Raw genomic sequence first — 22183 nt, 5'->3', positions numbered from 1 at the left:
TTCAGACAGCTTCTTTTAACTTTGAAGTGGGTTCAGTGAGGAAACGCAGGTTAGTGTAAGGGCCTTGCATATGCTCAGCAAAGGTATTTTATGTGGAATCAAATTTGTAAGGTATGGAAACGCATCAGCTGATGGTACTGGGTTGTTTGTTTTGCTGCTAAAAAAATTGCCTTTGTTCAGCATAGAGCTAAAAATCTAGTCATCAAAATGTATGGGCAAATGGGCCTGTCATATCAAATATTCTAATAAGAATCACTAAATCTTTAACAATCCCACTTTATATCTAATTAAAAATCTCTCTGCTTTTAACAATTGCATGTTTTATTTAGTTATTGCTTAAGAAATCGGACTATTGAAATGATCAGGGGATTTACCAGATGTAGTTGCTTCCTAGTGATAGTGTATATTTATCTAATAAGCAACAGAAATTTCTCCTTCAAAATGAACTACATTTGTTATCTTGGTAAATGTGTAAAAATAATTGTTTCAGGCAACAATGTTTTGCTATGACTGAGCTTCTGAGAGCAAAAATGCCTCTCAACTTCAACCTGAAAAAAAACTCTTAACATTTTCATTTGCTTGGTTCCAAAATTCAGTGTAAACCCAGTCACTTCTAGCCATGGAATAGATAGCATGAGGAAAATTTTATTTCTGAAAAGCGTGTAATGGTTGGTCTGGGAGGCAGTGGTTGAGCAGATCACTGTTTGGCTCCACCAAAACCCTATCAATTTCCTAGTGGACACATCACACTATTGTGATGGGTGGTCCAAATAAGACAGGCTCTTCATAGTGCTTTTCTGTTCTTAGCACTGTCAGCTCCATCTTGCTTATATTTATATCCTTTGCTTTTCAACTACCTGAAAGATACTGGGAAAGCTGCAGACCAGTGTCTCACAAAATATAAAAATGATAATGTATAAATGTATATGTTGTCTGCCTACTGTAACAGACTGTTGTCCCACCACCTCAAAGGCTTCATACCTATGTTGCTGCACATGAAAGGGGAAGCCCTATCCTGAAGGAATCTGCAGGTGTTGTCACCATAGCCTGTAATGACCCTTGGTGCTGAATGTGAGTGGCAAACATGATAACTTCTTTATTCCACCCTGAAGTCTTTGGAGATGGGACAGAAATATTTGGCTATCATCAAACACCAGAACATAACACACCTAAACAGGGTTAAAATAACACCTTTTTTTAATCCCACAGAGACACTTGTATTATTGACCATCAATAGTGAGTGAATGGTGAATTTAATATAGAGTAACTCATGCTAAAGCCTACAGGTAAATGACTGTCTTATTTGTAACAAATGGCTTTCTACTGAATATTCTGGAGTAGTTCCAAGGACATCTTTTCATAGGAGAAGCAGATGTAGATGAAGTTTTGTACAATTTAGGCTGTATTTTTTAATAAAACATTTAATTAGCAGGCATGAACACAGCCAGACACTTGAAATGGCACTAAAACAATTATTTGATATTGAACAGCACACACATTCAACTTGTGAATGCAGTCATACTGAAAAGCTCGAAAACACCAACAAATTATGGTGTGTTTAAAAGAGAAGTTTTAATTTTCTTCCAAGGTTTTTTCTTACAGAAGTTGAAAGCTGGGGGAAAAAAAAGTTAAAACAAACACAAAAAGCCCCCAAAAAACAAACAAAGAGAAAAGATTGTTTCTTTAAATGCCAAGAGCTTATTAATGCTTCTTTCAGAGATCAGAAGAATTGTGACCCATATTCTAAATGTCCTATTGAACTGCTGTGCTCTTACCTGGAAAAGTTTGCTCACATCATTATGAGAGAGTAGGACTCTGGATCACCTTGTTAAAAATTTGAATGCAACAAAAGAACCTAAATACTGAAAGTGAGAGGCTGGTGAAAAAAAACAAGGAAACTCAGCTTTACAGTAATTTTTGCAAGTGGTTGAGTGCTTACAGCTGGTTCCAACAGAGGGTTGTAAAAACAGTTGCTCGCTTTTCTGTGCTATTGATTGCATGAAGAGCACCTGAATGATTAAGGTATGTCCCAAAAAGTCTTGATGCTTTGGGATAAAGCGCAAAGTGTCCTTTGTAGATACTTCTTGGTAGTACTCTGAGATGTCTCATTCTGGGTGATTTGGGGCATGTATAATTCAGAAGAAAATCCTGACTGCATAGCCTAAAAGTATATACTTCACAGTTTTCTACCATCTATCAACCATCATGTCATCATTTTTTGTCTGGAACACTCATAACCACAGACTTTTTACAGACATCACTCATCAGCAGGAGTATGATGACAACATAGGGATGACTACATTAAAAATATCTGAAACCTACTCCCACAGAATTAAAGTTTTTCCAAAACATGCTGAAAAATGCGTAATTTGCAGCTGAGATCCCAGGTGACATTGTGAGGGCCTTACATCTGCTCTGGAAAAGCTTTTTTTTCAGCAAATTTAAGTGCATCAATCACCCTTAAAGAATACGTCTGGATGAGTAAGTTGGATTTCTAACTGTGCCACCTGTTTCAACATAAAACCCGCCCTTTCCTTCAGTCATACATTCCTAGTAATTGTGTATCAGCATACATGGGATTTCTATAGAAAGTCTCTTACACAGTTACATCCTGTACTGTGAGAAGACTATGTTAGTTAACTAGAATAGTTAGGGTTGGAAAAGACCTTAAGAACATCTAGTTCCAATACCCCTGCCTCACCCTAAACCATGTCTCCCAAGGCCCTGTCCAACCTGGCTTTGAACACTGCCAGGGATGGAGTATTCACAGCTTCTTTGGGCAGCCTGTTCCAGTGCCTATGTCCTGAAATATATTTTCCCAACACTTTCTCTGTCATTGGCACATCTCTTAATCTCACCAAACTTGTAATTAAGAACAATATTCTTGCAAATCAACAAGTAGTGAATGAATCGGTCCATGACACAACTGCGTGATTCAAACCAAGAAATACACGTGTACAAGATCTCCGTAACTAGAATGGTAAATGTATCTCACAAGGGAATCACCAGAATACAGGAGCGCATCGCTCATAAAACATTCCATTCCAATACGTAAAATACTTTTACAGAAATTAATCATAACATATAGGAATTAATACAGAAATATGAGAAACAAACAAGTTATTGAGGGAATATTTTCATAAAACAGGAATTGCAACTTTGATATTTTAGTCCTGATTTTCAAGGAAGACCCATAAAGTTCCTTCAAAACACAAGTCAGAAAAAAAAAGTCTGCTGGCTTCTGGACATCAAGGACACAATAAAAGAAAGAATTATAGGGTAAGTTAATATTGTAACTTAGAGAGTTGGAAAGAATTAAAAAGCTGGAAAGAATGAAGACTATTGGTGTCCATGAAACACAGAGAGCAAAGACTGCTTGGGAACATTTTGTCTGAGTTTTGAGTAGTCCTTTTACCCAGTTAGTCAAGTAAACAGGCAATGGGAGTTGTTACCTGTGGAGGAGGGTGGGGGTGTTATCAAGGGGAGAGAAAATGAACTTGATAGCTTCTGTATGACAGCCTCATGGAAATGGAAGTAGATAGTTATTTGCTACTTGTAAAAGATTAGTGTTGGGCAGCTTATAGGTCAGATTATAAATGCTCTATAAAATATGACTAGTTGCTGGTATCTTTTTAAATAACCATACAATAGAAAGAGGAAACGGAAAGAAATAATCCCATTTACCCCATCTAATAGTTTATATTTTAGACCAATTAAATGATATAATTAGTATAATAGGTAGTAGAGATGAAAAGTTGAGACAAAAACAAATGAGGAGAGCAGAACCTTCAATTTCAGCTACATGTTTTTAAAAACTGCTAGTAAGCTGTGCTTTCCAGGTTCTACTTCTATAATGTGCACATACACAACCATAGACTGGTTGGAGCCATGCACAGAAAGGGTGGTGGGAGTCACCAGCCCTGAATCACAGAATGGAGGAGAGCACGGCAGCACCTGTGTGAAACTGCACAGTGTGGGATTTTCAAAACAAAGCATTCATGTGGCAAAATAAAGGATTTAGAAGAGAATAGTTCATGCACATTTTATAGTGAGAAATTAGCATATTTAGTACCATTTTCACACTCAAGCCATGGGTTTTAGAAAAAGCCAATTACTAGCAGCAGCTGCTTTGGATAGCCGTTTTGTTTCAGATGGCCAAGAGGTCATGCAAATGAGTCAGAAAACTTAGGATTTCCTTTATGCAGCCCAGCCCAATAAGATGGTAGTTGCCTGCTGGCTAAGGTGAGGGATGAAGCAGAACAGTTTTGGAGAAGTTACTGGAAATGCTTGGGAGTGCATTGGGTAGGGGAATGAGGAAGTGACAGTTTGACCTGCTGAGCCTGGACAAGACAGCCCAAGCCACTGTCAGTACTGTGTTTGCTTGCAGGTGGAGGGAACAATGTCCCCCTCTGTCTCCAGATGAGGATTCTTCTTCCAAACCACTTTGCTGCAGAAAATATATGGACTCAGTCAGAGATCAATATGATAAGACAAAAGCCGTTTATTACAAAGCTTTAACCCCTTAAAAATACTGTTTCTTACATGCACTTACAGTGATTTGGCATATTATGATTGGATACATGCCTTGAAGACCCTCTGCAACTAACATAATTGGTTAAGCACAGGTGTGGGAACTTGGCCTCGAAAGCTTGCCAACAGGCCACAGTTCTCATTAACTCAGTGAAATCCAGCTTCTTCTTATCTTGCTTGTTTAGGCTTCCTCGGGCCTCTCATGGCCTTGCTGTATCTTTCAGGATTTTCAGAGTTTATGTACCAATTATCCATTCACCTGTGAGAACACTGCCTCCACAACTCTTATTTGCTAATTTGGAATATAGCTGTACCGGGAGGTTATGCAGCTTAGTTCAGACACTGTCAAAGCACTGCTACATCAGTCTGACCTTTGCTTTTACCTTCCTTAATCCCACTTAAGACGCTGTCTCACTTTCAGGCTGTTTGTTTCTTACAGCAAAGTTGCTCAATACCATGTAGAAGCTGTCCCTGAAATGGTGCCTTCTGCTGACTTCATGAAGAGTGGGCCTGCTTATCAAAAGTGACCTTTGCATGTATCCTTATTTTCACTTCCACAGCACCTGAACTCTGAAAAAGCCTTAGTTATTTTCATTTGAGCAAGAACATTTCAGCACAGAAAATTCAGCTTGTGTCAGTCAAGACATGTCTTGATCTCGGTCACATTTTCCTGCCTCAGGATTAGAGATTGCAAAGGTTTCCAACAAGAAAAAAAAAAGAAAAGGTAATTGGCGTAGACCTCCTGTCCCTCAAAAGAAAGACTGCAAATGGGCAATGAGGCAATAACAGCATCCTGATTACAGGATAAATGTCTTTTGAAATGATAAAGTGGAAAAGATTGGCTGTGTCTGCACCAGTAAACCAAACAGGACCAGGGTACATGCCCAGCTGCTGTGTTGCAACCATCTGTATGGTATTCTTAGTGTTGATAGCTGCTTGTTCCAGAAACCCGGCGAGGGGCAAAGAAATGTTGTTGAGCAGCCTGCTCTGAATCACCCAAGCAGCCTTGCTTGGTCTGAGCAGACCCTGACAGTCATTGCCACACCAGGCTACCATGGAGACCCAGGGAAGACCAGGAGCCATCAAACATGGGAAAGTTCTTTACCTGCAAAGGAGAAGGAGGCAATACATGCAAGATTGTGTCTGGAGGCTGGCACGCCCTATAATGTCGCAACATATACTTGTTTATTTTCAAATATGTATTCACTCACTAGTTACCTTGAATATTTTTTGCATATTGTAGCTGAGGTTTGGACAAATAGTGCTGTTTTAAAACTGCCATGCTGCTTAGCACCCTTTATTACCTAACCTCGCTCTGTTGTTCTACCTGAGGTCAATAACTCCATCGTGCATGGGAAAGCTGATTTGTCTAATAATTTAATCACCTCTTCGTATAAGGATGGAGAAAATTTGGCAGAGGAAGCTTGTTATCAATCTGGGGTACCGGTAGTCAGTTATTATGTGTAATGAGGCTTTTGTCTTGCAGCATTCTGAAGAACATCTTGAACTTCTCGCGCTTCAGCAAAGGGACTGTCATGTTGAATTTTCCTTTAACATTTTCCCCAGTCCCTGAAAAGAAATTATAGGTTGTTATATGGAAGCTCATTTGAAGCCTCAATTTTCTTGAGTATCCTGCTCTTGTGGGGAGTACCAGGTGTGCAAAGAGACTGTGGCCTTCAGGTTCAAACTCAACTGGCATTCTACAAGTCTTTGATTCTTTTCTCTTCTGCTGAAGAGGCAGTGGTTGTCTTGACAGCAGGAACAAAGCTTCATCCTTGTACTTTGATGTGGAGCAAGGTTAAAATAAAAACAAAATAGGCTTTCAAGAAACTGAATATTTTTAAGACAAAGGTTGCAGTAAAGGCTCTTGTGCTGATAAGATATATAAAAAATTTTTGATAGTATTCAGGGCATTTTCTCACACTGCTCACAGTAACATATGAAGAAGCCACCCATAAAAAACATTTGCTCTGCAAGGTGATTTGTGAGGTGTATAACACCCTGAACTCTAAATGATGTTATGCACTCAGAATCATATCCCAAAGGAAGACAGAAAAGCACTCAATGAATTAGTTTTGCTGAAGAGGGACAAATATTGAAAAATAACATGATTGCATAAAACCACTAAAAGGAGTCCTGGAGTCCTGAAGGACAAAAGAAGCTATTTAAAGAGAAAAAAAGCATTTTGCCTTTCACTGTTTCTTAGAAATTCCTACATCAATGATTTTTGTAATGTTGGCCAGATTTGCATGAACCCATGCTCAACTATTCTGTATTGGTAAGAAGGTCAACATAACACTGGAGGAAGCATTACAAAACCTGTTTATGACACTGGAGTTTTGATCTTTTTAACGAAATTGTAACATGACTTCTGAATGCAGCTGAACCCAGGACACGTAACTTACTGTTTTCTCGAATTAAAACATATTTGACTCAACAGTGAAGCTCTATTTGTATAAAAACTTTTGGTGAAGTCAGAGGTTAGCTAGTCATCAAGTTCATTTGGAACTATGAATTCTTGTTACTATGCTGTATTTAAAATGGAATTTTCTACTTCACATTGTTGCATACATATCTGAATAATTTTTTTGGTAACTGTATCTTCCCACCTCCTCCCCCCATTGTTAGCACTTGGGGAAAATAAAAATACAATAAATGAACTAATTGTGAAAAGAACAAGCCAAGAAGCTCATAAACTTCTCAGGTGAACTACTGTGAGTATAAAAAATGTCTGTATTAGACTGATTTCTCTACCATACAACTGAAAAGGAAATCCAAATGTTAGAAGACCCTATTCACATTCAGATCTGCATCTGTTAGCAGTCAGTGAATAGCTTTTCTATTATTTATTTAGTTCTATTATACATATGGAGATTGTATCAAGTCATATCTTAGAAATATACACCTGATCATATTTATATTACATCAGTTTCAATTGCTATGACCTGTATGTGATCTGCAAAAAGATATTTGCTTTACGAGAAAGAACATTAACATAAATTTCTAGTGCAGCAGACTTGCATTTGATATTACTAGCTGTAAAAGTAGCAAAAATGGTAAAATGGGGTCACACTTACTGATAGTTTTGGGAATATTGTCAAAGGATATTGCAAAGGAGCTCTGATATTTCTGAGTAGATGATGTTAGGAAAGTTTTTGATAGGGAGGCAAAAAGTCTTGCAGGGAGTTTAAATTGCCAGTATTTCTGGTTAACCTGATATAAAGTAAGATTTAACTAGTCCTTAGTGTGGTTTTAGTGGTCATGGAGTGTTACTGAAAATTAATTGAGTCTGATGCTCATCTGAAACATTGCCACCTCTACAGTCATATGAATAAAACTTGCAAGTGGTGTTGCTGGTAGCAGAGCTCTTGGTTCTTGGAAATTCAGTGACTAGACACTGCAGATTTACTCTTGGTGTGTAAGAAGAGATTTGCAACATGTTACATTGTGAACTGTAGCTCTACACAGACCTGCATGTAGCTCTGTGTTTGTGTAGGAAAGATTGCTGTCACTGGCAGTTTTCTGGTCATTTACAAATTGCTCAAAGTTGCTGGTGCTTGACTTTATGGGATGAACAGAATGGGATGAGCCCACCAAAGAAAGTTACTTATTGTTTCAGTTGTACTTTCCTTTTTATACTTACTGAAAAACTTGTCTTGTGCTTACAAGAATTTTTATAACACATTTAAATGGGAAATGAAAATTAAAAGACTTACAGTATTATCTCAAGCTTCTATAGAGCAGAATTTTCTCATGCATACCTCTGTACAGATGAGTCTCTGTTCTACCTTGCACATTAGTACCTTGTCAGCCAAATTCAGGGCCTTTCTTCATTTGTGACACAGGCCAAAATGAAAAAACAAATGGGAGGGGTGGATCTAGATCCCTTGCTGATCTTCTATTAAGACAAAATAAGCATGCAGGCAAATACAAACTTTATCTGCATTTAGATATTAGCATACTGGATGTGCAGTACCTCATGAAGAAGATTATATCTCAGAATTCCATACATTTTTCACCTGCTGACACAAGTAAATCTGCTAAAATGAAGCTAGATTATTTTCTATTAAATGGAATTTCAGTTAATTGCAGCTTAATCAGTGCAGTATATAATTTATTTTCATTACGTTCAATCAGTCTCCTGGGAGATAAAGGTTTAAGGAAATTCAGCAGTTGTAGCATCAGCTATCTCTTTTTTTTTCCTGACCTGTGTTTTTAGGCTTGTAATTTATACTATTTCAAGCAGTTTCTCTTTATATGCCCTCTTCATAACTGTATATAATTATCTTAAAGAACACCAAGAGGAAATAGCAGAAAAAACAAAACATATTATGAGTCTCTTGTGTGGTCCAGAGAGAACTGGGTCACAATACTACAGCACAGCTTTTTCTTGTATATGGCTTTGCATATTTTTATGTAATTATTTGAAAACCCACTAAACACTAACCTAATAAATTAGCAACTGAAAGCTAAATCATTTTAAACAAATATAGAATTAACATCTAAAGATCAAGACCAGAGAAACTGCTTAGAGATGTACAATTACACAAAAATAAAACCAAAACATAAGAACATGTCTGTGGATACTCTTCATCAGTAACAAAACGTATTAAGGCTCTGAGTTCTGGTGTAATGCCAGTAGCAGCCAGAATATGGAATTATTATCATATATTTCATCAAGGTAGTAAAATGTCGCAGGTAGTCCACAAGGCTTATAGCTAAGATTTCTGTTTCCTCTGAAGCACTCACTATAGCAAAAAGCATGCTGCCTGTTTTACGTGAAAGAGGTTCTTTCTTTCTTGTCATCTTTGAAAGATACCAGCCATGGGGCACTGATCCGTGGGGCCTTGTCAGCTGCCACACTCACATAAATGGTTATCTTGGTGTGAAGGAAGTTGGGTGCAGCTCTCAGAGCTCAGAGTGTGACTCCAACTCAGCTGGACGGCGGCAGTCGCCAGCCACCTGTGCTGCATGGTTGGGCTGGGAGGCCAGCTGTGCCTGTGCTGCCAGCTGTGCCTGTGCTGCCAGCTGTGCCTGTGCTCTAGGGCTGTAACCACAACTCTTTCCCTCTGTTAGCCTCATGGGCTGCCTGTCCCTGGGATGCTGGGATGAAGCTTGTTTTTAACTCTACCTTTTATGGAGTTCCACTCATTCTCCTCCAGGGTCAGACCCTTGAAATCACTATTTTTACTTCTTTCACCTGGCCTTTTCATTTGGGCATTGCCTGCTGTTAAATACTCAGTAATACCTTACTGTCCTTCTTCAGCATTCTTGAGGCATAGGAGCTTAACTCCTGTGGTGGTGAGTTGTTCAGCATTGGCTGAATTGTAGGGTGACTTCTAAAGCTCATGCCGGCAGCTAGACACCATGCTGAATGAGGTTGCTGCTATCATGCTGTCTAACAGCATGTCAGAGCCTTAGTCCATCTCTCCATCTGCTTGTCCGACCTTTCCTCAGGCAAAACTGTGCCAAACACAGCTCTTTCTGTAACTCAGCAGTCAATGGATCAGCCATTGCCATTACTTCCACCACTTGGCACTGAGCTACACCACAACTGCAGCACTCCCATGACAGGTTTACTTTAATTGCTTCCAGTGCAGTCTAATATGCACGTAAGTGAATAAATGAACATTTGCCATTTGGCATCAATCTTTAACTTTTTTGTTTGTCTGTATTCTCTTGCTAGACACCAAGACAGGCAGGCAGACATCTTCTCTGCTCCTCTATGGCTGCCACCGGAGACTGGTTTGCCTGTGAAAGACAGTTTTCACTAAAGCTCTGAGAAAATTATCATGGGGCAAATTCCCTCCCGTTTCCCACTCACATGAAGTGATAATAACTCGACTGGAAACAAAATCGTTATTGTGGCTGCAGGTGGATGTAAAAGGAGGGACACTGAGGCTCTTCATCAGTCTGTGTGGAAGCTCTGCTGAATGTTTGATTTCTCCAAACAAACAAGGGAAAACAAAATTAGGGGAAATGTTCTGACTTCATTGCTGTTTTGGATGTGTATTAGTGATAAAACAAGCAACACCGTTTTTCCTTAAGAGTGAATGTATCTTCCATCCACATCTGGGGGCAAGTGGAACACATGTAGCAGAATCAAGGATGAAGCCTTGTGTAGGATGCTGACTCAGGTACCCTATTGCAGACTGAATGCAGGGTACCTCTAGAAGAAAGAGAGCAAATAATTTCCAAGATCATCTAAGTGAGTGCTTTTAATGCGTCTGCAAGGTATTATACAAGGCAGTCCAAGGCAGTCTGTAATGGCTTGGCAGGCTTGGGTCTGAGCAATTGAAGAAGAGCTCCTTTGTCAGACAGTGACATGGAGGACTCCTACAAGCCACCAGCAGACAGACAGGGTGAAACAGGCCTTCCTGCTAGCAAGGAAGTGGAAGATACTTTCATGCACAACCAACAGGCTGGTTAGCCTTTGCAGGGAATGGGTAGGAAGTTTTGCCAGAGGTCATCCTACTTTGTGGCAGCATGTGGAAATCATCTGTCAGCTGAGGTGCTGGGCTTCCCAGTCAGTGGGGATATAACAGTCCCTGGGGGGAGTGAGTGATACAGTTTGGATAGCTAATTGGGATGTGGATGTTTAGAGATGTGGAGGTCTTGGGCTAGAGGACACGAAAGCATGCTGAGATGCCTAATTGCATTCTTCAACTTTAAATTTCTCCATAATTTTAATTAATTTTTAGTTCCCCTGCAAATTCTAGCTGTAGGGTTTTGCCTCCTATATATAATCAGTGGGTTTTTTTGGGACACCTGTTGCATTGTACCCTCTCTGAACCTATTTTTCTAGCTGACACCCTCAGCTTTCTCCAAGTGCTAGGGGACAACATGAGGAACAAACCAGCAAACTTACTCATCCCGCCCAAATTACAGTAGGAAAAACTGTTCATTCTCACCCATACCTCCCACATCACTCCTAAAGTCTGTCAGCATTCAATGCCCATGAGACATTGCAACTCCAAGAGATTCTGCTATCAATCTCAGCAAATGAAAATGCTGATTTTGGCACAAGGAAAATCCCCAGCTGGTAAGAAGAGGCTTATGTACCATTCCCCCTGTCTGAAGGGGCTTTACCTGAGACTCACAGAACAGCCACAAGTATACATATAGTCTCTTCCTGTTACTTGTTTCTCTTCCCACCGCCCTATCAGGTCACACAGGGAAAGAAAGGCAGGAGGGGGGGGGGGGTTTCTGCAGAAGGACCTGCTCCCATTCCGCGCATGAAGAGGTCTCATGGTGTGAATGTGACCAGCCTAATTTTCCTTTGTGCTGTTAAAGATTACCATGCTGCTCAGAAATTGTGGCCTGTAAAAATGAATGTGTTCATTGTGAACCGCAGTGGGCAAATATTCCTTTAATCATTATGTTTCTCATATCTGTATGAAAATCATTAATAGAAAAAGGCTTTGCAATTATGTAGTTACTTTCTCTGTGAGTGTTCTTGTGCTCTTCAAAAACTTTGCTAATTTCTCAATGGTATATTCAAAAGAAAGAGAATAGAACAGAAGACTTTTAGCTGGAGCCTATTATGTGTTTTTCCATCTGTTTGTGATGAACCAGAAAGAGCTATGTGTTAGGTCTTGCCTTATGGCAAATTCTGATCTGCAGTTGCTGTTTTCCCACGCTTACTTAAGCTTCTCTGCACATCCTCACACACAAAGCAGATGCCGGTGCCACAACAGGCCTGAGAGCCTCCTTCTGAGCTTGAGAGACTGTTATACAGCCAGGTCCTTAGGACTAGCCTCCAGCAAAGCCAACCAACCAAACAAAAAAAGCTGCTTACTGTTGACATCAGATGGTCTGAAACTGGTTTATCGATTGAAAAGGCAAATAAAAAAGCGTATGAGATCATCAGTTTTCTGCTGCAGTCCTTCTGGGTTCAGTAGCCTGTTTAGTGAAAGGTTTCACGAAAGGAAAATAACTGCAGAAAGAGCATAATATTTTTCCTGGTTTTGAGTTCCTGGTTTTCAAGAATGTAGCAAAACACAGTCATGCTGAGCCCTTACAAGGAATAAATAGTATATTTCCCTCTTTTAAAAAGGATGATGGGATAAAACAAGCAGTAAAGTGTATCTTTCCCTGAATTGGTGGTAATTGTCGCCTCTCCCCAGGCTTGAAATCTTGCCATACTAAAATAATTGTGAGTATGCCATAAATATCAATAAGGCCAGGATCTCATCCCTTTTATTCAGACCTGGGCTCTCTTGTTGGTAATTGGCCGCATCTCAAACTTTCCTCCAGGAACCCATTCTCTTTGCATTATATCCAAATTCACATCCAGGTATACAAACTGTCTATTAGAACTAGACAGACTACTGACAAGAAACAATGAGGTTGATAAATGTGTTGTTAAAAGACTAAAGTAATCTTGGACTTCTCTTATTTCTTTTTTTTCACTACGGTATTTGAAGATTTTTTGTAGCCATTTGGTGGCTTTTGAGTGTGAGGAGGTTGAAATTATTTCCACATGCAACATTATAAAAATAAAACTCATGGTTTATTTATAGAGTTACTCTTACCTACGGAACAATTACACTACAGTTATTAATAAACAGTGCCTTTTTATGACAATACAAAAATCCACCATACAAAATTAATTATTGTATTTTAATAACAGGTGTGATACTTGTTTTTCTTACATGTTGTAATTATAAAGGAAATTGCAGAACTTTATATTCAGACTGACAGAACATTCACAAATATACACAAATCTAAAAGGTAATTGATTTTGCTTCTCATCCTTCCCATACACACTTTTAGGTGAAATTCTGCTTCCATTGTCTCAGCAATTAAACTAAAACTAACTTCTGTTTTTTTATCTATCTTTTGTAAAAAAAAAAAACAAACCCAACATCTATATTACTATACAGTTTTTGGAATCTTATATCTCAGGGAACCAAATCAATAGTTGCTAATAAATGTTTTACCAAAACAAAATTATGCCATTTTATCTTTGTCAATCTCATAATGCTTTTTTTGAAGACCTAATTTTGGCCCTAATCTAATCTTCATCAGACTCTATATTTATTCATTTCATGTTTCAGGATCATGTATGGATATTTACATACACCCTTGCAAGAGTTGACTCAAAGGGCTTTGTGGGTCAGCTTTCCACTTCAAGTTGGGCTACCCGTATTTGTGAATGGATGTTAATGTCATTTGGCAATTTAATCTTCTCTTTTCCTTTTTAGAGGCCCACTCTTATGCTAGAAATCCACGTGAGTCAAAAATATGCAGCTCAAATGATATTTTTTTATATCTATAGATTCTTGAATATTTGTTGGCATTGTTGTTAAAGACTGTATAAAATTTCTCCAGTCTCTGCTTTAAAATATGGGTATAAGGAGGAAACAGTGAGAAATATCTAGCCTTTGTCACAACATTATTAAAAGTCTAGCGGGGGTCTGGGTCTACAGCCCTGAGAACTTAGTTTGTACCAAAAGCTCTTTGGATACATAATGAATACTCACAAATGAGAACCTATTTAGGTGGTGTGCTATTGAATCAAGTTCATCAAAGTTAAAGTAGCACATATTTTCTGAAATCTGTAGATGATTACATACTGGTCTACCTTCAATGAGTTCTGATAATCATAATTTCCTGCAATAGAATAAATGAAATTATGTTCTGCCTTGGGGTTCCTTTTCTTATACCAGTATGACTGTAAAATACTCAATTATGTTGCATCTCTGCCTAGCAGATCCTACTTAAAAGAAACCAACTCAACGACCATTTATTTGTTAGAAATCAACTACTCCCGTTTTGTTTCTACTGATTCCTTTAATATGTTCATCCTAAATCACACCTGCCAAGAACAGTTGAGAGCAGGCAACTCCTGACCTACAAGAAGCAGGCAGTGACTGACAGCAGTGTGTTTTTTCTCTTGGGGGAACTTCTGAGGAACCCCCTCCCCAGCACATAAACCATGCTACAGCCAACAGCACCCAAGAGGTAATACACAGGGAAGAGCACAGCCTTTGTTTGCTCCTGCTGAGGATGGTGGGAGCCCATCCTTGCTGCAAGCAAAGGGCATGGGGCAGCCCTGGTGAGGGCAGAGATGCTCAGCACCTTACCGAGGTGCTGATGCTGTCCAGCATCATGAAGATCCAGAGCTTAAACTGCCTGCTCAGGTTTAGTGCAGGGACTGAGGTTACCAGGTTACCCACTCTTTTTGCATGGCATCTTTGAACTATCCTAATATCTGCAATAAAGCTAAAGAACTCCTACTTTTGAGGTTTCAAATGTCTCATTTATGAACAGTGCTGAACCCCACATTTTCATCATTTGACGGAATAAGGTTTAGAAAAACATTCTCTTTATTCTTATCCCCTGGTTAATAAAAGGAATTCTTAATCTCACTCATGACTGGGAAAAGTCAGTACAGTGATTTAATGGAAAAATTGAGGTTGCTGTAATTGTATTTGATGTATTACTTGATAGTTTTATAATCTCATTCTCCAAGCCTGTTGAAATATGGTGCTTTTAAGATTATAATTAATGGGAATAATGCAAGAGAATCTCTGAATCTATGCTTGAAGCTATTTTCAATTTCGCAGCAGAAAAAACCTGAGCCCAAATTTTAGGGAAAATCTTGCTATGTTTTTTGTTCTATATTAATGTTATTGATCCTTATTAATTTTAAAAAGTCTTGAAGACAGTTTTTGAACCTTTGTGGTTCTAACAGAAAACCTCAACCAGATGGAGAGACCAGATTTCATGGAATGCATTCTTCTGTAGGCTTTCTGGTATTGCCGGGGTTTCATTGAAAATTATTTAAAGGTTACTTCCTATAATTGTGGGTATTTTTTTGTGACAATAATAAGGAACATGTACTGTTAGGGTTTGTTTTGTTTGTTTAATCAAAAGCTGATTCTATCTCCTGTTTACATAATTTTCATAGAATCATAGAATCATAAAACTGTTAGGGTTGGAAAGGACCTTAAGATCATCTAGTTCCAAACCCCCTTGCCATAGGCAGGGATGCCTCACACTAAACCATGTCACCCGAGGCTCTGTCCAACCTGGCCTTGAACACTGCCAGTAATGGTGCATTCACAACTTCCTTGGGCAACCCATTCCAGTGCCTCACCACCCTAACAGGAAAGAATTTCCTCCTTATATCCAATCTAAACTTCCCCTGTTTAAGTTTTAACCCATTACCCCTTGTCCTGTCACTACAGTCCCTAATGAAGAGTTCCTCTCCAGCATCCCTATAGGCCCCCTTCAGATACTGGAAGGCTGCTATGAGGTCTCCACGCAGCCTTCTCTTCTCCAGGCTGAACAGCCCCAACTTTCTCAGCCTGTCTTCTTACGGGAGGTGCTCCGGTCCCCTGATCATCCTCGTGGCCTCCTCTGGACTTGTTCCACCAGTTCCATGTCCTTTGTATGTTGGGGACACCAGAACTGTACAGAATACTCCAAGTAAGCAATGAAACAATGACAAAAATTTCATTGTTTCAGGAAACAATAAAAAAATACGTTAGTATTTGCTGTGATGATAACATAAAGTCATCTTGTTCCAGTGGGGCTGAGACCTGTGGAGTTTTGTGGTATCAATAACAACTGATCTTTGGTTACCCATGTACTACTTTTGCAACATGCTTATAACATATAATTAAACAGACGTGTACCAGCAGAATTACACCAATACTATAAAGAAAACAATGGATAAGGTCAGATGCATAATAAAATCTGAGTGAATCTCAGCTTCTGATCTAGTTCAAACACTTGATCTTTGAACTGATGGTTTATGGTATCCTTTGTTAAAGCTCTTTGATATGTGTAGTTCATCTTTCCCCATCCATTACATTTTAGAAGCCAATAAAGTACTCAGACTCATTTGGCAGTGGAATATGGTAAATACTTTTTCATTTACTAACTGTGTGCATAGCTCCCCTGAAATTATTTTGTGCTGAGAATCACATGCAAATACATCAGATGCGTATTTATTGTCCAGTCTCTGCAATGCAGAGAAGACCTGCTGTTATTTCTGGGGAAAATCAATTTAGCAATCATTTCTGAACAGTCCAGCCCTCAGAAACTGCACCCCTTCCCGCTGCAAAGAAAAAAAATGTATATATTGTAATATTTGTTTTGAGAATTTATATATTGGCTGACCATATGAACATGTTCTCATTGCCTACTCAGGCCTTTGAGCAATTTGCAGCCTTTTGTTAGCAAATAAAAGCTCTCTGAGCCTCCTACTTGAGCACTGAGTTTACCAGCTGCTATCCACTCCTAGACCTCATTAGGGGCCTGCTGTTCTGCTGAGAACCACACCACATGCTACGCCCCGCATTGGCAGCAGATTAGCCTGTTGCTGCTCCTTAAATTACCAGGTACAAAAGGTTGCTCTGTTTCTCCATAGAGAACTACCACTCTTATCCTCTTTGAAGAGGCTCTATATCATGATCTCTCTAACTAATTAAGGTCTGCAGGCAAGCCACAGGTTGTTATTAGAGGATTTGTCCCCATGGCTGATATCAGTAAGTTTTTTTTTAGGGTTTTGTTTGTGAAGAATTAAAGCTGCTGTTTCTCAGAATAAAGTCCTAGAAAAAACAGCAAATAACATACATGCTAATGTAAATGTTTTAAAATTGTTTCCTAACATCAACTCTTATCAAGCAGATTTAATGTTATTTTATTTCTACTTTAGAACATTATTTGGGAGAAATATTTTATAAATTAAAAAAAAAATCTAAATATGAAGAATAAAAGTAATTAGTTTCTGTGCATCTAGAAATAATTCTGTTCTGGTCACAGTCACAGTATTTTCCTATAATTCTGTTTGGACACGGGGCATTTAGAAAGAAAAGGTTGACCAGGATAGGTCAATTGAGAAATATTCTTTTTTGTTTATCTGAGGTGCAATTCTGGTGGATTTATGTGAACACGTGGCTAATTCAGAGTACTACGTGGGAGAGAGGCTGTCATTTACTGACCTGCTTCAATGTCTGCACAAAGCAGCCCTCTGCTCCCACAGCCTCTGTTCGTGGTTCCCAGCAAGTTATCAGTCCCCGTGTGTTTATGGCATCCAGCGGGATTTTTCTAGCTTGTTTTTGTTTGTTGTGTGGCAGATTATGTCCTATGTGTTGCACACTGGCATTAGGTATATGTTATTCTCATCCTCAGATGTATAATGCCCAAAAATGAGTAAGAATTAATTGCATTTCTAATAAGGTAGCATGTGTTCCACAGCTATCATGTATTGATCTGAGACCTTGTCCAGCACTCAATGTTTAGTCCAATCTATTGCGCAAATATCATTATATGCTGGTTCCAGCAAAGAGTTGCTATGTGCCTGTGATCATGAAATTATTTACATATAGAAGAAACATCAATCTACGCATTCTTCAGAGAGGTTCAGATAATAAATATGGAAAGAAGAAATGAATATATCAGTTAAGGAAATAAGTTAAAGTATTAATAGGCAGTCCTAAATGTTTATTAAAAATCTATTAATTAAATACCTACTAAGGACTTGTGTATCACATGCAAAAATTCTCATTTGGTAATCTGTAATAAAGCAAATAATGCTTGCTTGAACAATGCTTTATTTCTGAGAAAGAAATACTATTGTAATTTGAGGATTTCAAATGGCGAAATGGCATCATGTTCATGGCTGTTTCAGGGTTTGGCATCTTTCACTGCTGAAAATTTGCCCCCCTGTTTGTGATCAGAGTTGTGTTATTTCACTTTGTAACCACTACACCTTCATCTGCTCCATGAAGGAGCTACTTAGTACCAGAAACTTCTTCCTTGAGTATCTTCTTTACATACTAGCAAAGCTAATGACTTTTTTTTTTTAACTTTTGAGAGCTGAATAAGCCTTCAAAATCCACAGATTAGTTAAAACAGTAATAATTTTTTTTTTCCTTAGGTGTCAATTTTCCCATTTTTCATTCCCTACAAATAATGCTGAGGGATAATATAGCTATTACCTTGGCATCTCTTCTTAGCCAGGACTGCTTAAAGACAAGTGCAGCTTCAGAGATAATGAATAGGAGAGTGACTGTGTCTTCCCCAAGACCCTACAGCTACCAAAGTGTGAATCCCAGCTGTACCAAAGAGGTGCAGATGCAGAGACTATGCTTATGGAGTTGGGAAAACAGATTCCCAGCATAGAAAAGGCTGGAAGGTTGTTGGGTCTAGCACCAGAGAATGGCTCCTGCCTCACCTATGGATCTGCTCCTCCAGAATAAGTTCAGTGTTCTGAGCAGTAGACATGGGCAGGAAGGAGTGGAGATCTTCCTTGAGATGGATGACGAAGCAGCCTAGAGCTTATGAGTCAGTACTAGCAGGCATACGATATGGATGATGTTGTGGTGTGAATCTGCTGCAGACCACCTGAGCAGGAAGAGCTAGATGAGGCCTCCTCCAGACAGCTGGAAACAGTCTCACATTCACAAGCCATGTTGTTCTCATGGGGACCTTGAATCACTCTGAGATCTGCAGGAGGGACAACACAGTGTGTCTGGAGTGCAATGATGATAACTTCCTGACACAGACAATCAAGGAGCCAACTCTGCTGGACCTCATCTGTGCAAACAAGGAGGCTTGCATGGGTGGACAAGGAGCTCCTGGCTAAGCTAAATGTAAGGGGAACCTGTACAAGAGGTGGAAGATGGGACAGGTGATTTGAAAGGAATATACAGACACTGTCTGAACATGCAGGGATGAGGTTAGGAAAGTCAAGTCCATTTGGAGTTGGATCTGGCAAGGGACAAGAAGGGCTTCTACAAGTACATTGCAGCAAAAAGATAACTGGAGGAAAGTTGGGCTCACTGATGAATGGACAAGTGCACCTCATGACAAAGGACATTGAGAAGGCCCTTAAGTTACTAAGTACTTGGTTTGCCTTAGCCTTTACTGGTAAGATTTACTTTCAACTGAGCTATAGAGTGCCATGTGGAAACAACAGAAATGTATGCACAAATAATCGCATTATTGAGCACTATTTACCTAAAAAGAATTTTTAAATATGAAAGTCAGTCTCATCAAAGGACTGGTGTTTCAGGGAAGTAGGGACAAGGCTTATTTGCAAGTTCCTATGATATGTGCAAAGTAGGTAGGTCATTGTATGAACAAATGTCTGTAAATAACCATTTGTAGTGCACTTGTGCTGTTTCCACGTGGCTGGCACTGTATACCTACTTTGTGTAAATGTCATGACTTGGAACTAACAGTGCTGGTGGTGCAGCTTTTTGAATGACAGCACTGTGAAAAATAGCTCTTTGATATGTGTACTTAGTTAAAAGTCACAGAGACAGAAGCAACTGGGACATGATTGCTGTGGGCATGGCTACAGGAGAAACCTGCCAGCCAAAGCTGTTCTGTAAATTCAGTTCTGTTACATGCTAACTTCTTGTTACAGATCCAACCCAACACAATCAAGTAATTATATGGTTGCAGCTGGTAAAGCAGACTGACATTTATTTGATTGTAGAACAAAGATGTTGTGAAGCTGGTCTAACTACTCAGGACAATGTGGAGGGCTTTAAACAAAAAACACAAGGGTAAACACTGAGAAGCAGTATTTGAAGGAATGTGTAGAGTCCAGCTGATACACTGTGACCACGGGGTTTTAATTGGGTTTTGTCAAAAGCTGGAGGGGTGGAAATTGCATGTTCACACATCAAAAGACTGAAATATATGCTCCAGGCTTGTTTACTTATTCTTTCTAACACCTCTGTTTTCAGTCCTGCAAGCTGGGAACCATGTCACTAAAACATGTTGCAGTTGGAAAAGTGCTGATGTTAGGTTGCAGTCTTTTCAGCTTTAAAATATTCCTTTTGGAGCCTCATACATGTGCGATCAGGGTGTTCAGATTTATTTCTTACAGATTTGTTTCAGAGTATTCAAGTAAGTGGTGATTCTGGTGAGACTGATTTTCTGGAGACTCAGTACAGTTGAGAAGGGTAGCATCCATAGCTGCAAGTTATAGTGGTTAGGACTTTGTGCTAGTGAAGTGAAAGTTTAGGGTTGGTTATTGTTTTCTGAGACTTGAGGAAAAGGATGTGCATAAAAGAAACTTGTAAATGCATTTGGAAAATGTCACCAAAGAAGAAGATCTAGTAATGTATATTTAGTCAAGCATTTCAGATGCTCTTTGCCCTTCCACTCAACCTGGGTTTATCTGATATATTGATTTTCCAAAGCAGTGTCTCTGTACAATATAGGCTTTGGAACTCTCAAAATAATAGTTTGTTGGTGGGAGCAGGAGCTCAGATGACCACAGTAGCCCACAGAAAGATATTTTACTACAAAAATTGCTAATACTGACTGAACCGGTAGCTTTCTACTTGGAAAAAAAAAAAAAAAAAGGGAAGAAAAGAAAAAATGGGCAGAGTGAATATAGAAAGATGAGAAAGACAGTCAACATGGTGGTTGCAGAAGATAAAGCACAAGCGGAAATAAGAGAATAAGTTTAAGGAGGAAACATCACACATTTATATTCTGGTTGAAGTGTTTCAGTCCTTGTAGAGGAAGTTTTTTTCAGGAATGCTGTTAGTCATTAGTTACTTGGATACAGGCTGTGAAGTGCAAGTCACTTAAAGATCTGATTCCTTTGATTCCTGGCTCAGATATAACAAACAATTCAGGAGTTTGGCAGGAGTTGGTTCAGGAAGAAAGTAGCATAGATTAGTATTCATGATCATCTTTGGATATACAAAATGTCAGGTCATTTCATGGGATATTTGCTCTTCTTTAATGCATAATGTTGTGGCGCAGATTTTTGCACTCTTAGATTAGGAATACTTCTATCTCAAAAATAAATAAACCAAATCTGTAGTTTGGTACTATGGGGATGAGAAGAAGTCTGAAGATGACAGCAAAGATAAAAGGAATAAAAATAATGAAGTGATGCTGATCATTTCAGGTTTGTGTAATAAAGAAAATGGAAATTAATTCTCATTGGGAAGATGCTCTTGGACTGTGGTCCTCTTAATTAGTTCAGCTGGGTTCCGTGGAAGAGAGAACCTATTGTCCAGCAAAGCAATTTTTCCAGTGGTATTTGCTTTCTAAACTGGTAAATGCTTTAGTCCATTCTCCCCTGTGTGAGCTGTTGAAGAGGTTAGTTACCTTCAGGTTCTTAAAGATTTTTTTTTTGTTGGCTAGCATTACATCACTGTTCACCAGTCATGCAGCTCCATACCCCTTCATGCTCCTGATTTTACTGCTAAAAGAAAGACAGCTTTTTGAATTAAAACCCAGTTAAATTGTGCTGCCTTATGTCAGCATCTCATTGCTGGTGGTGGAGAGCCTCTGCCCAAGCTACATCATTAGCTCTCCTCAGGAGAAGCCTTTAGTCTGATTTGCTCCCAAGAGCTGTCACATGGCAGTAAGTGGCTATGGTGCAAACCCCAGAGGTAGAAAGGCAGACCAGGGCTCCAGGGCTCTCCTCCTCACAGACCCCACAGCACCCACTGTGCTGGAAGGGTGACAGCAACAGTTGCTGCAGCTGTATGAAGATTGGCCACTTCAGCATGTCTATCACAAAGTCCTAGAGACACAGCACCCTTTGTTTATATGCTAATGTGGGTGTATCTTCTCTGAATAAACACACAGGTTGTTGGCTGTGTAGTTACCTGTGCATATAGCATGCTCCCCCTTCTTAAGGGTGCAAGGTCTGAAAGAA

This window comes from Pezoporus flaviventris, unplaced genomic scaffold (genome assembly GCF_033815535.1).
Source record: "Pezoporus flaviventris isolate CSIRO_AGI_PZ_B2104156 unplaced genomic scaffold, CSIRO_AGI_Pfla_v1 ptg000031l, whole genome shotgun sequence".
NCBI classification, from domain to species: Eukaryota; Metazoa; Chordata; class Aves; order Psittaciformes; family Psittacidae; genus Pezoporus; species Pezoporus flaviventris.
The sequence above is the reverse complement of the archived record's forward strand: the minus strand, read 5'-3'. Positions refer to the sequence as shown.